Consider the following 15,877-nt stretch of genomic DNA (forward strand, 5'->3'; position numbering starts at 1 on the left):
TCTAGACCCCCTCGCCCCCTAACAGGCCCTAGTGTGTGATGTTCCCCTCCCTGAGTCCATGTGTTCTCATTATTCAACACCCACTTATGAGTGAGAACATGAGGTGTTTGGTTTTCTGTTCTTGTGTCAGTTTGCTGAGAATGATGGTTTCCAGCTTCATCCACATACCTGCAAAGGACATAAACTCATCTGTTTTTATGGCTGCATAGTATTCCATGGTGTATATGTGGCTTCTGGCAGTCATCTTATGACCAAGAGGAAAAGCAGCCTTTGGAGAAGCCAATGCCAGGGATGGCAGAAGAGAAAGACAGTAAAAAACCTGGATCTTTGTTGATCTTTGAACCATTAAATCAACCTAAGAGCCCTCCCTGCCTTTTTGTTGTTGTTTTCATTCTAGTTTGAGTTGGAGCTTCTATTACTTTCAGTCAAAGAAGCTTACCTATTACCTGAGTTCCACTGAGCACCTGTCACCTTAGGTGGCCCCTTCACTGATTTTCTAAACCTGAGTCACGCTGTCATGGACCCCATGTCTTTCTCCTTTGATTTATTCTCTACTTTTACTAGAACACATGCTGGATAACTTTCTAAGATATCTATAACAAAAATAATGTTTCTGAGTCATTGAATGTCTTTTTTTTTTTTTTTAGACAGAGTTTCTCTCTTGTTGCCAGGCTGTAGTGCAATGGCACGCCACAAACTTTGCCTCCTGGGTTCAAGGAATTCTCTTGCCTCAGCCTCCTTAGTAGCCAGGATTACAGGTATGCACCACCATGCCTGGCTAATTTTTGTATTTTTAGTAGAGATGGTGTTTCTCCATGTTGGTCAGGCTGGTCTCAAACTCACAACCTCAGGTGATCTGCCTGCCTCAGCCTCCCAAAATGGTGGGATTACAGGAGTGAGCCACCACGCCCAGCCTGAATGCCTTTAAATGTTTTAATTTCTCCCTTAAACTTCATTGATGAGTTGGGTAGGCATGGGATTCTAGGTTGAAAAATCATTGCATCTTGGAATTTTGAAAGCATCACTCATATTGCCTTTTACCATCCACTGTTACTGATGCTATATTTGGGTGATCTAGCTTTATTCCAGGAAATAGGATAGACACATTTAGCAAATAAAAATACAGAACATCTGATTAAAATCACCTTTCAGATAAACAATGAAATATTGGGGACATGCTTATTCTAAAAAAAAAATGTATTCATTGTTTATATGAACTTCAAATTAAACTAGCATCCTGTATTTTATCTGTCAACCCTACAGGGAAAGTTTTTAGTATATTCTCTTTATCCTCGATGTTCTGAAATTTCACAGTATTTCTAGTTGTGAGGGTTTTTATTTTTTATTTTTAAAAAGCTCATTATAATAATGCTAAATGAGCCCCATGAAAGAAGGTATAGTTCTTGTTGACATGTTTAATGCGTGGGTCACCATAGCCTGCAGGCTTCAGCCCTCTGTCAGCTTGCGTTTGAGAAACCAGAGCAAGAAAAAATATATTTAAATGGTTTCATCAACCTCAGAATTAGAATGTCTTTAGAGAAATTCACTTTCAGAGCAGAGGCATGGGGAGATTGTAGTCTACCCCCTATAGGGCCCTGTAGTCTAGTGAATTACCTGGTTTCAAACCAGGCCACCCAACTGGCATTTCACACAAGCATCAGTGAACAACTTCAGAAAAGGGCCAAGAGTTCAGGCTAAAGAGCCTTGCTTTGTAAGAGTGAATATTCTGGACACATCCCAAATTTGCCATGTAATTGCCCTGCTGTGAACCTAGCAGACAGATATACTATCTCCAAAGAGAAAAGACAATCTGTTTGTAAGATGCATATTTCCTGGGCTTATCTTTGAGTGAACTAGCTAGAAAGTAAGTGATAAGGCCAAGAGATAAGAAATAATCATTTTGGAAAGTAGTGGTAAAATCAGACAAGGTAAAAATAGGTCAAAGAAATTAGGAGGAGAGCTGCAGAGTTAGTAGAGAGAGGAAAATTTTTCAAATGACTTCAGAATCATTGACTAGACATGACCTTAGAAATAATCTAATCCAGCCCCTCATTTTACTAATGATAGTACCAAGGTTAAGAGAGTGGAAGGGGCTTGCCCAGAGTCACGGAACCAGCTCCCTGACTCCCAGTCCGGTGTTTGTTCCATTCTATTGCTGCTGTTGCTTTCAACCTATTGCACAACAGCCCTATTTAATCATCTTGACAGCTTCTGAGAATGATAAACCTTCTCTGATATGACTCACTCAGGGTAGCAGCCTCACCAAAGGTCCCATTAAAAGGCAAATTACTCCAGATGGGGATTTCAGGGAGCTTGGAAAAGATACCCCTAACCAAAAGTCTTGCCCGTGCTCACCTACGTGTGCCTAAAATTATAACTTGAAAATATCTGTTGAAATGCAAATGACTACTTTTTACTTTTGCTTCGATCTTTGTAGAGGCTTCTTAACAAAGAAGGGTCTGATGGTATGTGACACAGGACAAATGCATTTTGATTGGGCAGAGGTAGAATGATTAGATGTATTAGGATCCATCAGGTACAAACGGCAGCAGGTGCCTACTTCACCATCACTATTTCATAGAAGAACAAAGCAACAGATTGCTTTGTGCTCTAATCATTTGCTTGTCATCAGACTTCACACTTGGTGTCTGATGTCACAGTAAGATATTTTAGCAGACCTAGTTTCCTTGATTACTTGAATAATTCACATTTTGTATCTGAATATAAGATGTTTTCATCAGAATAAAATTCCTTTAAATGGCAATTTTGATTTCAGCATCAAGAATTGCTATGTCTGGAGTCAAACTTGAAAATGTTATTTATCCTCCATGAAGGTCATTTGCCTTCTTTTCTGTGTCTGAAAGTTAAGGAAGAGGAATTTTGAAAGGCGTCCATTGGTTTTGCCAATGAAGAGATTATTTTAACCAGATTAGGTGTAACAAAGTAATAGAAGCCAAAGTAGACTGCTATACTTCCTGTTAAGAAGTGAACATGGCTGAAAAAGTGATAAGATTGATGCAGACAACTTTTTTTTATTGCATTTTAGGTTTTGGAGTGCATGTGAAGAACATGCAAGATTGTTGCATAGGTACACACATGGCAGTGTGATTTGCTGCCTTCCTCCCCTTCACCTATATCTGGCATTTCTCCCCATGTTGTCTCTCCCCAACTCCCCACCCCGCACTGTCCCTCCCCTATTTCCCCCCAACAGACCTTTTAAGAAGCTTGACTATGATCAGAAAGAGAAAATGTTTTATTGAAATGTTTGACTGAGTATCGGTTGGCTGGGTGGTTGGTTGGTTTTTAAAGGTAGGAGAGACTTGAGCATTTATTTTAGCTTGGGGGAATGAATCAGGACCTCAGCTCCCTCATCTGCATATTGCAGACCTGCTAACCACCATAAACAGAGAGTCTGGCCAACTGGCCAAAGTGCCAGAATTAAAATTCAGGTCTTTCAACTCTTTGTTGCTTGGGTCCATGATGTCTCTCCATTTTGCAAATATTCTTGGTTTTTCAGTGGGTCATAAGAGGATACAGGAGGTCACTTCTATACAAACACATTTGCAAAGAGTTGTAAAGTCTTCTTGGACGTGGCAGGAATAAGGAAGCAAACACTTGATGAAGCAAACACTTTCCATGTGCTAGACACTAAGGTAATCACTTTACTGGTAATAAGTTAGTCAAACCTCACAGCAACCATGTGAAGTAGGTAAAGTTATCTTTCTTTCACAGATCAAGAAACTGAGGCTCAAAGAAATTAAGTGACTTGCCCACAATCACACTGTTAGTAAGAGCCAAAACAGAGTCTTAACCACTAGATTACACTATCTCAGGGGAATGCAGAGTAATACTGATTTAGTATCATTAATTAATAATATCTTAAATTGTCATAAGTCATTATTTTCTAGGCACAGTCATATTTATTTTCCTATTTTGTATGATTTTACTTTCAGAGCAATCCCGTGAAACAAATAAGGCAGAGAACACTGAGAATAAGGAAATTAAAGCCCATTCTCTCTCTTTCTCTCTCTCTCTCACTCACTCACTCTTTCTTTCTCTCTCTCTCTCTCTCTTTCACACACACACACATTAGGGAAAGCAGTAACAGAGCCTGGGCCATCTCAGTGGCTAAATTTTCGACAGAGCTACCAGGAGCCTTAAGGGGAGAGATTCAATCCTCTGCTGTCTTTTACAAGTAGCAACTGGTGTCCAGGGTTGAGAAAATAAACTCATTCCATCAAAATGCCAGAACGTAAGTCCTCAAGCTATTGTGTCAGAGTTCCAAGTGAGAAGATTCATAAGCAACAACCAAGCAAACTATTTCCAAGTGGAATGAACTCTTTAAAAAAAATCAGAAATAAGTTTTGAACACTACTAGACTTCTTTACTTTTCAAAATGACCTATAGTCTCTGAAATTGTAGCGCTGTTTTGCAAAAAGTAAACACAAGTGGGTCCCATAGACTCTTTTTGTTTTGTTTTGCTTGAGACAGGGTCTCACTCTCTTGCCCAGGCTGGAGTGCAGTGGCATGATCTTGGCTTAGGGTAACCTCCACATCCCGGGCTCAAGTAATGCTCCCACCTCAGCCTCCCAGTAACTGGGACTGCAAGCGAATAACACCATGCCCAGCTAATTTTTGTATTGTTTATAGAGATGGGATTTTACCATATTGCCCAGGCTTGTCTCAAAATCCTGGGCTCAAGCAACCCTCCTCAGCCTTCCAAAGTACTGTGCTCAGCCCACAGCTACTATCTTTTTTTTTTTTTTTTTTTTTTACTTTTCATTCTGGGACACATGTGCAGAACATGCAGATTTGTTACATAGGTATACATGAGCCATGGTGGTTTGCTGCATCCATGAACCTGTCATCTAGGTTTTAAGGCCCGCATGCACTAGGCATTTTTCCTAATGCTCTCCCTCCCCTTGCCCCCAACCAATGACAGGCCCCCAACAGATGACAGTGTGACGTTCCCCTCCCTGTGTCCATGTGTTCTCATGGTTTAACTCCCAGCTATGAGTGAGAACATGCGGTGTTTGATTTTCTGTTCTTGCCACACACACTCTTAATACATTAACAGACTATTTTTAAAAAGCAGTATCTGTCAGTTAAGAAAAGAAATCACTAGTTTGAAAGTTCAGCACAGGTATGATTTGTTCATAATTTTGTGGCAAGGCCTGTGCCTTACACTTCTGTATCCCTAACACCTAGCATGATGTCTGGTACATAGTAAGTACCTAATAAATTTCCTGTAATGATTTGATGAACACTATCCAGGATATAATGATGGCCCTGTCGACCACCTGTGCTCTAATTCTCAAAACCAATGATAATAAAATCTACTTAGTTGGATAGAAGGAAAATTGAAATGACACCAAAACAACCCGGGCCTGAAGTTCTCAGGGAATTGCCTCAATTTTTAACTTTTAAATGTTTAACATTTGTAGCATTCTGATTTTAAGGAGCAATTCTCTTGTTGCTAAGTTTCTAAACCAATCTATAAAATCCTTTGATCCTAACACAGAAGAATAATTGAGTCCAATAACATTATAGAACCATATTCTCATTATGTCAACCTTTATTTTGAATTCCAGTATGAGATGGCAGTAAAAGCCCCTTTCCTAGAGTCCCAGCTTCAGATTCAGGAACTTCTTTTTAACCCTCTTCCCATTCTGCCTCCTCTTCCACTGTGTGTCCCCACCCACCCTGCTCTGCATCTAAATGAAACTTGCTTCTTCTCTTGCTTTCTGAATCTCAATGAGTGGCATCAATATCTACCCAGTTATTCAAGTTTGATGCTCTGGAATCATCCACCCTGAATATGTCCCCACACTCCCACAACACACATCCACATCTACACACACATGCCTAAGAGGCTATCAGGTACCATGATTCTACCTCCACTATCACTGTAGTTCAGGACATCATCTTTCTGGACTATTACAAAATGTGTCTGGGTTCCAGAGAGAAGAAGCCTTAAGTTTTAAGACGATAGTAAGCCTTGCTCCTTCTATGCGTCTAAAATTTACCTGAAATCATAAGTTTCATAAGGAAGCACAGCTACGTTCAGGACCTTGGAGAGAACCAAACAAAGATTTTGAGGAGCAGAAAGCAGACAAGTGCTGTGCCAAGACTAGGGTTGTAAATAGTGCCAAATACTGTAAAGAAGTCATGCTAGGAAGTCCAGCCACACGTTTTCTTTTTGATCTTTGAACACATCAACCCATCTCTGCCTCGAGGCTTTGGCCCCAGGTCTGTTCCCTGACTTGAACCCTCTGACCTCATACCTTTGCATTGCTGTCCACTTCACACTATTCAGGTTCCCACACTAATAACTCTGTAGAAAAGCCTTCCCTTAATCATGTTATCACATTTCCCCATTTTATTTTCTTCATAACAGCGATCACTAGTTGAAACCATCTTATTCATTTCTTTACTCAACTATAGTCTTCCCAGCTGCCTCAGTAGGTGTAAGCTTTATGAGAGAATAGGCTGTGTCTCTGTGATTCCCTGTGATATTGTTAGTGTTTAAAACTGTATCTGACACCCAGAAGCTACTCATTCAGTAGCTGACAAATAAGCAAATGAAATAAGCAGTGAGAACAGAAAATTTAATGTGAAGATGAAGAGACTTTTGAGGACCTTGAACTGAACAGTTTGAGCTGATACCAGACACTTCTTTTTGGGTTGAATAAATATTTTGGAGTTTGAAGAAACACATGTATAGACGTGTTAGCATGATGCATATAAGAATGGACATCTGACACACTCATCAGATGGTACTGCCAATACTATATATGTGTGTGTGTGTGTGTGTGTGTAATATATACGTATACACACACAAATCTATACGTTTATATATATACACACATATGTATATACGTATAGATATGTGTATGTATATATACAGAGAGAGAGACAGGGTCTCACTCTTGCCCAGGCTGGAGTGCGGTGGCAAGATCACCACTCACTGTAACTTCTGCCTCCCAGGTTCAAGCAATCCTCCCACCTCAGCCTCCTGAGTAGCTGGAACTACAGGTATGCACCAACACACCCAGTTACTTTTTGTGTATATTTTTGTACACAAAAGATGAGATTGCGCCATGTTATCTAGGTTAGTCTTGAACTCCTGAACTCAAGTGATTCACCTACCTCAGCCTCCCAAAGTGCTGGGATTATAGGTGTAAGCCACTGCATCCAGCCTTTTTATTTCTAGAATAAGTAATACATCTCTAACTAATAAAAAGTAGGCAAAGACAATCCTTTTGGATCATCTCAGAAGCAGCTACTGTTTTCCCATTTAGTCTAGTAAGGGATTTTGATTTTCTCATGACATCAAGTGGAGGCCGACCAAGCAAATAATTGGGTGATTGTTTGACCACATCACAGAGGTCAGTGAGTAAGAGCCACTGCACCCGAGGCTCTCATAGAATTCTTAGGAAATGAGAAAATCCCATGGCTGAGGAGTCTGGATACCATTATCTCTGACATGAAGAAGACATGCACCAGGGTGGTGGGGCAAACTGCCCAGGCATTGAGTCTGGTAAACATGTTTAGTTTGGCCCACACAGTGGTTTTACATTTTTCAGTTGATCACCAACATTTTAAACATCTGGAGATTTTGCACAAAAATAAAGATTTCCAGTATCCCTTGAAAATTCAGAAGTTCTAGAAATACAGGGCCTTGAATTTCCACATGATGACAATCACCTGACATAGCAACTGCCCCCTTTAAACAGGATTTGTGGTCTCAAGGCTGCCATAGTCTCCTCTACTCTACCTGTGTAGCACCCAGCCTGCTTCACTGATTCACACTGATTGCATGCCCCGGGAACACATTCGAATTTGAGATCCCTTATTATGAGATACAATGATCAGATGATTCTAAGAACTGGGGATGTGGGAATGATTAGAAAGAGAAAGTATCCATGAATCACAGTGTCCATTTTCCCAAAGAAGCAACAAATCTGTGGTACATTACAACAGGCATGAAACTTGTAATTATGTGTATTATAAAGGTATTTGTGAGCATATTATACACTATTTCCCACATTTCTAGGGAAAGTTTGTGTTTGGTTTATGTGTGCATGCATGCTTATATGTACGCATATAGTGGGTGCCCAATAAGTACTTACTGAATGAATTACTATGAGGTGCAAGGGTGTTCACCAAAATTCTAAACCCTAAAAACATTATGACCTAATGCTACACAATTTACAGCTTCTGAATGTACCATATTTCTCTTTTTTTCTGTTATTTTCTCCCAGTTTGAGAGAAGAGGCTTAATTAAAGTTCATTAATAATTATAAATAAAAGCTGATTAATCAGTCATCAGTGGGTGTGTTTACATCAGTGTGACAAGGTTTCAGAGTGCATTCATTATATTAGTGAAGTCAGGACTTCTGGGTTCTGGTCCTGGATCTACTCTTAGTGACAGTGATTCTGTGAGCAAGTTCCTTGGCTCCCTGGTCCAAAGTGTGCTTACCTGTAAAATCATATGATATGCAGGGCTCCTCTCTGCTTTATGGTCCTTGTTTTTGTGAAAAACAAAGACACATGAGCCATAAGATGACTGGAAACTCAAAGCCATTAGAGTCTAGCAAGGAAAAACCAAGAAGAGAATTTCTTTCTCCAATAATTAAGGCAAGAAGGTTTGCAAATGCCTGGACAGCAATTCACCGAGGGCCAAGGGTGGAGCGTGAACTCATTAGTAGGATGTGTAGTAATACTCACAGAGGAAGAGAGAGTGATGGGGAGAGAGTTCAACTGAAGACAGAATTATAAAGAGAATGTAAAATAGTGCTGCTAATTAGGTCATTTACAAACTGAACAACTGAATGTAATTCTTGCTGAAGTAATAAGAAAACAGCCAAGGGATGCATAATAGTAACAAGAATATATGCTAATAGACAAAAACAGAATCCCCAAGTAACTTAGGACAGCAAACCCCATGTGAGCTAATAGAAGTCAGACAGAAAACAGTACCTGAATTTCAACCCAATTTCACTCAAGTACATAGATTTTAAAATTATATAAAAGAAGTACATAGTAAGTACTCAGAAAATATTTGTTGAATTAAATTACATTTTTAAAACTTCAGGTATACTTCACTATTTAAAAAGTCTAACCTAAGAAAATGAAAAATACGATACATCTCAGAGTATTTCTTTTATGAAAGGATTCACTGCAAGTATATTTTGAACACAAATATTTTGCCTTTAAAATATAAAATTAAAATAGTTCTACTTACAAAGATTTTTCACCAACAAACATATAAACAAGATGGAGTTCAGAATCCATGCTTTATTTAGCTTTGCATCTATTTGGCCTAACAAAATATCAGGCACAGACAGATATCAAGCACCAATGATTAGTTAAATAACTTTCAGTGAGTGAATATATATGTTTTGGTTATCTATTGCTGTAAAGAAAACCACCCCAATCTAATGGCTTAAAAATGACATTCATGTTCTTATCTCTCACGGTTCTCCATAGGTTAGCTATGGGAAGGCTCCATGGGAAGTTCTTCTGTAGTCTTACTTGGATTCTCACGTGTATTTTCCAGGTGATGGAAACTCATACAGCATGGAGCAGTAGAAGTTCACCTGAGATGCTGGCATGACTTGGCCTCTCTCTCTCTCTTTGTGTATTCTCAGGCCACTCCCTCTCCATGTGGACTCTCTGTGTGGTCTTTCTTGCAGGGTAGACAGACTTCTTACATTCTTAGGAATCTCAGAAGTACAGAATCAAGGACTGTCAGGGCTTCTTAAGCCTTTTGCCCCGAGCTGGCTGTGTTCCTTCTGCCATATTCCATTCATTAAAGCAGGCCACAGGGCCAGTCCAGACTCAGTAGTGAGGGAGGGACAGGAGGGCATGAGTACAAGGAGGTAGGGCTCACTGAGGCATGTTTGAAGTGAGCCACCACAATTTTCCCTTGCTTTGGGCTCCAACTTCCCCTGGGGCAGAAAGCAGGATTACAGATATGCAGCTACAAATGTGTGCCATTTCTATGACTAAGGCGGAACGACGCAGAGGCAGAGCTCGGATCCCAGAGAGCGAGACCAAGAGATAAGCAGAACCACTGTTAAAGAACAAAAGTGAGCCTTCATCAGGATTATTCCTTGCCTCAAGTCAGAAAAATTGGAACATGTGTCAGGCTGGATTTCAGAATTGCTGTGAATCAGTGACTGATCATCTTTCCTTTTTTCCCCTTTTTTTGAACAGGGAGTCAGTTGTCATTTTCTTGCCTCATTTTCAACTAACTGTTAGTGAGTGATACACAGATACTTGTCGTTTTCTTTCACTGGTCCTTGCAATTGAGAAAATGCACATAAGGAACTTCATCCCAGAAGCCCCATTCTGAGACACAGTTTAGTGCACAATATCCTGGACTTTAAGCTGATGCCATAGTGGAATGAGATTTGCAAGGGTAAGTGTATTTTTTATATGGGAAGTTCATGAATCATGAACAGCCCCAGGCAGTAGCTCATCTCCAACGATGGCTCCCAATGAGCCATTCCTCTCCATGTTCATACTTTTATTGTGTATTGATTAAAGCTGAGCTTCCCTGAGACCTGTTTTAATTAACAAAATATAGCAGAACTGACATGGTGCCAATTAGAGGTCTAAGCTTTATAAGCCTGGAAGCTTCCACATTTACATTTTTGGGGACCCTAAGCCTCCATATAAGAAGTCTGGCTGCCTTTCTGGAAAGACCACATTGAAAGATGAAATGGAGAAGCCACATGGGGAGAGATAGGTTCTAAGCCTACAGGAAGAGAGAAGGAGCCCCCACTGTCCTAGCCAAGCTTCTTTCTAACTATCCCTGCCTAAAAGAACCCAAGAAAGACCAGCAAAAGAACTGCCCAGCTGAGCCCAATCAACTCACAGAAATGCAAAATAAGATCATTGTTTTAGCCACTAAATTTTAGGATAGTTTACTAATGTAGCTACAGATAACTAAAGTGGCATCAATGAATAAATATGGGCAAATTATGCCATTTTAGGAAGTTATATTTTCATACACTACCCAAAAGTTATCTTCTCATTTAAGAAATGTCTGTTGGGCCCCTAAATTGGTCAGCTCAGCCCCCTTGGGTATAGAGGAAAATGGGATTCTTTTGCCCCACTTACATGTGTTCTTCTAGACAATCAGGCTTAGACATAGATCTGAGAAAAAAATCTTCAGTTGGAAGCTGGAAGCTTCCATATCTAGCCTCCTCTGGCCTTAAGGAAGGCAGTTGTGATGTGATAGTAGCAGGAAGCCACTGCAGATTCTCAGAGGAGCCATAACATGATGAAAGTGGTATTTGGGAAGGTCCATTTGGCAGCAGAGCACAGCTGGGTTATAGGGAGTATGATGCAAGCTGACCTGAGTCCAAACCGGGGCAGGTGGAAAGGACAGACTTGAATAACTACAAAGAATTAAAGATAAAGGGCTGAAGCTTACTGAGACTGGGAGAATAACTGTGCCACTAACATAAAAATGTAAGCATTTGGAAAAGGAGTTGTGTGTGGGAATCACTGATCCACCCAAACTTGGACTTATGCATTTGAACAAGAAGACAACTGACAGAACTATCTTTTTAAAAAAAAAAAATTATGTTTTACTTTTCTATAGGCTATTGGGGTACAGATGGTGTTTGGTTACATGAATAAGTTCTTTTTTTTTTTTTTACAGAGCATCTTGGGTTTATTTGGGGTTGGGCACCGCAGGTTCAGGCACAGTTTGTTCCTGGGTAGAGTCACAACCGCTCCTCTCAGCACTCTTGGCATTTCAGGGGGCTGCCCCTGCAGGTCCCCTCCCCACGTCCCCATTTCCTGCACACACATCTCTTCCCCCCTCCCTGCTCCCCGAGTCTCTCATTCTTTCACCAGCCTGTAGATATGGTGCTGAGCCCCGTGCTCGCTGGCTGACACCTCAAAGACATAGGCAATGTATAGCAAGGTCTCCTGTGTGTCTCTGTTGGTGACCACCTGCAGGATGGTGAAGTTCTCCAGCACGCTGTTCATCATGTACTTCTCGGGCAGGTGCTTCAGCTTGTGGATGAAGTTGACCATGTACTCACAGAGCGGGGACCGGTGGATGCGGTATGAGTAGTGTCCATTCTCGTAGCAAGCGTACTCTGTCTCAACCTTCTCCACCACCTGCTTGCCGAAAGAGCAGACCTTAGTGGAGCAGGTGATAATCATGTTCTCAGGGCTTTCATACTGGCTGGAGACCCCGTAGAAGGAGCTGCCTTCATCCTCGATGTTGGTGTTGAGGTCTGCCCAGAACTTCACAAGAAAAAAGGCATTGGAGGGTCCCCGTTCGAAGAGCTCCTTGAGTCCACCCTTCTTCTCAGGGAATTTGTCATAGATCTGGCGGATGTCTACGGCTTCGAGGTAGGGGTCGCTATAGCTTGGGCTGGACTGGCCAATGTGCACAAACAGGTGCTTGTTGTACGTGTCCGGGTCTTGCTGCTGCTCTAGGAAGGCAGAGAACTCCAACATCCAGAGTTTGGAGCTGGCCACGCTGCGGCCCTGCCATGGGGGTGCTGGGGGTGCAGAGGGCGACGGGGCAGGCCCTGCAGGAGACTCAAAGCCTGGCAGAGGCAGCGGATGCTGGACAGCATAGGTTTGTTGAGAGAAAGGCTTCACATCATGGGACGTTCCGGCTTGGCCTGGTAAAGCTCCTTGCCAAAACCCTGAGACTGCTGGGCAGCCAGGGCCCCGGGCAAGGGCCATGCTACTGTGGAAGGCCGTGGCGGAGATGATCTGTGCAGACGACATGGCAGCCATGCTCTGCAGGGCCTTGTCCTTAGCTGCCTGGTCCTTTAGCTTGGCCTGGATCTCGCGAGCTTTGCGACGAGCCTGCACCTGGATGTGGCTGGAGACCTGCTTCCTGGTGCAGGTCTTCCCTGTCCGGAGCTTGATGTAGCGGGCAATCAGCTCGTTTCGACCGTACATCTTGCCCTCGTCTGACAGGATGATTTTGCGCCAGCCGCAGGGCGGGTAGATGGCCAGGGCCTCCTGGAAACTCTGCTCGATGTCCGGGCTCCACACGCCCTCTGCATCATTGTCGATGGGCTTGTCCAGTGCCTGACTGCTCCCAGAGACGTTGCTCCCCTCGGGGGAGTTGGGAGAGCTCCACTCGTTGGAGGTAATGGTGCCGGCCTTGCCCTCCAAGGCTCCGCTTGGAGGAGCGCCCGTTGGACCTGGCGGGACGCGGCGGCGTCGTCGGAGCTGCGGTGATGAATAAGTTCTTTAGTGGTGATTTGTGAGATTTTGGTGCACCATCACCCAAGCAGTATACACTGCACCATATTTGTAGTCCTTTATCCCTTGCCCCCCTCCTATGCTTTCCCCCAAGTCCCCAAAGTCCATTGTATCATTCTTATGCCTTTGTATCCTCATAGCTTAGCTCCCACATGTCAGTAAGAACATATGATGTTTGGCTTTCCGTTCCTGAGTAGTTACTTCACTTAGAATAATAGTATCCAATGTCATCCAGATGACTGTGAATGCTGTTAATTCATTCCTTTCTGTGGCTGAGTAGTATTACATTTTATATATATATACACACACACACACACATACCACAGTTTCTTTATCCACTTGTTGATTGATAGGCATTTGAGTCAGTTCCACGATTTTACAATTGTGAATTGTGCTGCTATGAACATGTGTATGCAAGTATCTTTTTCATATAATGACTTCTTTTACTCTGGGTAGATTTGAAAACCTGAGAGCCACAGAGTTGAGGGCAAAAGGATATTTATGTCCCAGCTCAAGCCTTCAAGCCAAAGCCATCAAATCCTCCCTTCCTCTACCTATTGTTCTATTCTAGCCCTGAAAGGATTGTATGAGGCTCACCCACATTGGGAATGGATATCTTCTGGGGTTTTTTGTTTGTTTTTCAGACAGGGTCTCACTCTGTCACCCAGACTGGAGTGCAGAGGCACAATCATGGCTCACTGCAACCTCCCCCTCCCAGGCTCAAGTGATCCTCCCACCTAGCCTCCCAAGTCACTGGAACTACAGGTGCATGCCACCATGCCAGCTAATTTTTGTATTTTTTGTTGAGTCAGGGTTTTGCCATGTTGCTCATGCTGGTCCTGAACTCCTAAGCTCAATTGAGCAGCTGGCCTTGCCTCCCAAAGTGTTGGGATTATAGGCATGAGCCACTGCACCTAGCCAGAGTGATCTTCTTACACAGTAAAAAGATTCAAATGCTAATCTTTTTAGGAAATAGCCTGAAAGAAACAACCAGAAATAATGTTTAATCAGAGATCTGAGCATCCCGTGATCTAGTCAAGTTGACACACAAAATTAACTGTCACAGTCCCTAAATCTCTGCATATATATATATATATATATATATATATATATATATATATACATACATACACATAATCCAGCTCAAGCAAGTCTTCTGGAAGTTGAGGTACCACATAGAGCAGAGACAAGACATCCCAGCTGAGCTTTCTTACATTAACCAGCCCCCAGCCAATTCTGCAGCTGATCATACATGTATGAGATACCAAATATATATAACTGGACCTTGACATGGAAAAGGAATACATCTTTATTAAGTCACAGAGATTTTTGTGTTGTTTATTATACCTGTGACCCCACCTTGACATAGTGCCATGACTTGAAGTCAGCTGACTCCAACGCCTGTGCTCCCAAAGGGCAGAGAGCATGATTGGTATCCCACCTTCTAGCCTAGGATCTATTATCCATTAATTTCACCCAGCTATATAGAATACTCTTCCTAAAGTCTCAAAACACATGATCGCACCAGTGGTACTAGACTCTAGAAAAACCTTTGGGGAAATATCTGTGTATAGTAAGCTTTTACTATATAACAAACCACCCCAAAACCAAGTTGCTCACAACCAAAAACAAACAAAAACATTCTTTTAGCTCACAAATATGAGAATCTGCAATTTGAGCTTGGCTCAGCTGGGCAATTCTGCCAGCCTGGGCCAGGCTCAGCTAATATAAGCTGAGTTCCCACATACATCTGTGATCAGCTGCAGAGCCGGCTGGCTGATCCAAATGGCTCAGCTGGGATAGCTTGTCTCTGTTCCATGTGGTGTCTCTTCCTCCAGTAGGCTAGCTTGAGCTTGATCAAGCAGTGGCGGAGGCAGAGGCTGCAAGAACAGCAAAAGGGCAAACCCTAAAGAACAAGCTCTTTCCAAGCTACTCCCTTTGGCCAAAGCAAGACACCTGGCTGTACCAAGGGGCAGTGTGGGAGATCATTATCAAATGCCCAAATGCAGGAAGATGGGAACAAAAGAGGCCATTACTACAGTCAGTCTACCCCAATATCCCAGGATCCCTGTGTGGGCCAGAACACAAAACAAGTATGTCACAGACTTAAAAGCCTCCAAAGTTATTTCTTCCAGCCTCTGACCTGCAAATCTCCAGCAACTCAATGGTAATAGAATCTATAAGACAGTAGCATTAATTCACTTTTTGGGGAGAAGAAGAAAACCCATACTTAGAAAAAAATGACTGATTCCTTGTAGCTGGTTTGGCAGAACTCTGGAGGCAGAGTGCTGTCCCTCCCTGACAGGATTATTCCAGTGTGTGAGAAATCCTCCTGCAAAAGTGAGTCATGACAAGAAGATTGCCAGGCCTCCCTCGTACTCCTCAATGTGGTAAGGAGGATGTGACCAAACGCTGATGAAGACACTGAATACACTCCCATTCCCAAGAAGGACGGCAGGAATAAATGAAACTGCTACTGGATTTGCTGCGCAAGTCGGAACCCTGTCTGTTCTCTGCTCAGATTTCCCTTTTGCCTTGAATTTCTGTGTCCAAGAGCTTCTCTTTGTGGCTTGCTATTGTTTCTATAAAAATACCTTTCACGGGCCGGGCGCGGTGGCTCAAG

The 15,877-nt window shown here is 42.3% G+C and overlaps 1 protein-coding gene and 1 pseudogene across 4 annotated transcripts in view; both read right to left on the minus strand.

Moving 5' to 3' along the window:
- The window catches only part of POGK (pogo transposable element derived with KRAB domain), a 339,612-nt gene that overhangs the window by 303,774 nt on the left and 19,961 nt on the right, over positions 1 to 15,877 (minus strand). The gene's annotated exons all lie outside the window — the stretch shown is intronic.
- On the minus strand, positions 11,657 to 13,158 carry LOC144580270 (transcriptional enhancer factor TEF-3 pseudogene; annotated as a pseudogene). Its single transcript, XR_013529564.1, has one exon. The product of XR_013529564.1 is annotated as a transcriptional enhancer factor TEF-3 pseudogene (transcript).

This window comes from Callithrix jacchus, chromosome 18 (genome assembly GCF_049354715.1).
Source record: "Callithrix jacchus isolate 240 chromosome 18, calJac240_pri, whole genome shotgun sequence".
In the NCBI taxonomy this organism is placed as follows: Eukaryota; Metazoa; Chordata; class Mammalia; order Primates; family Cebidae; genus Callithrix; species Callithrix jacchus.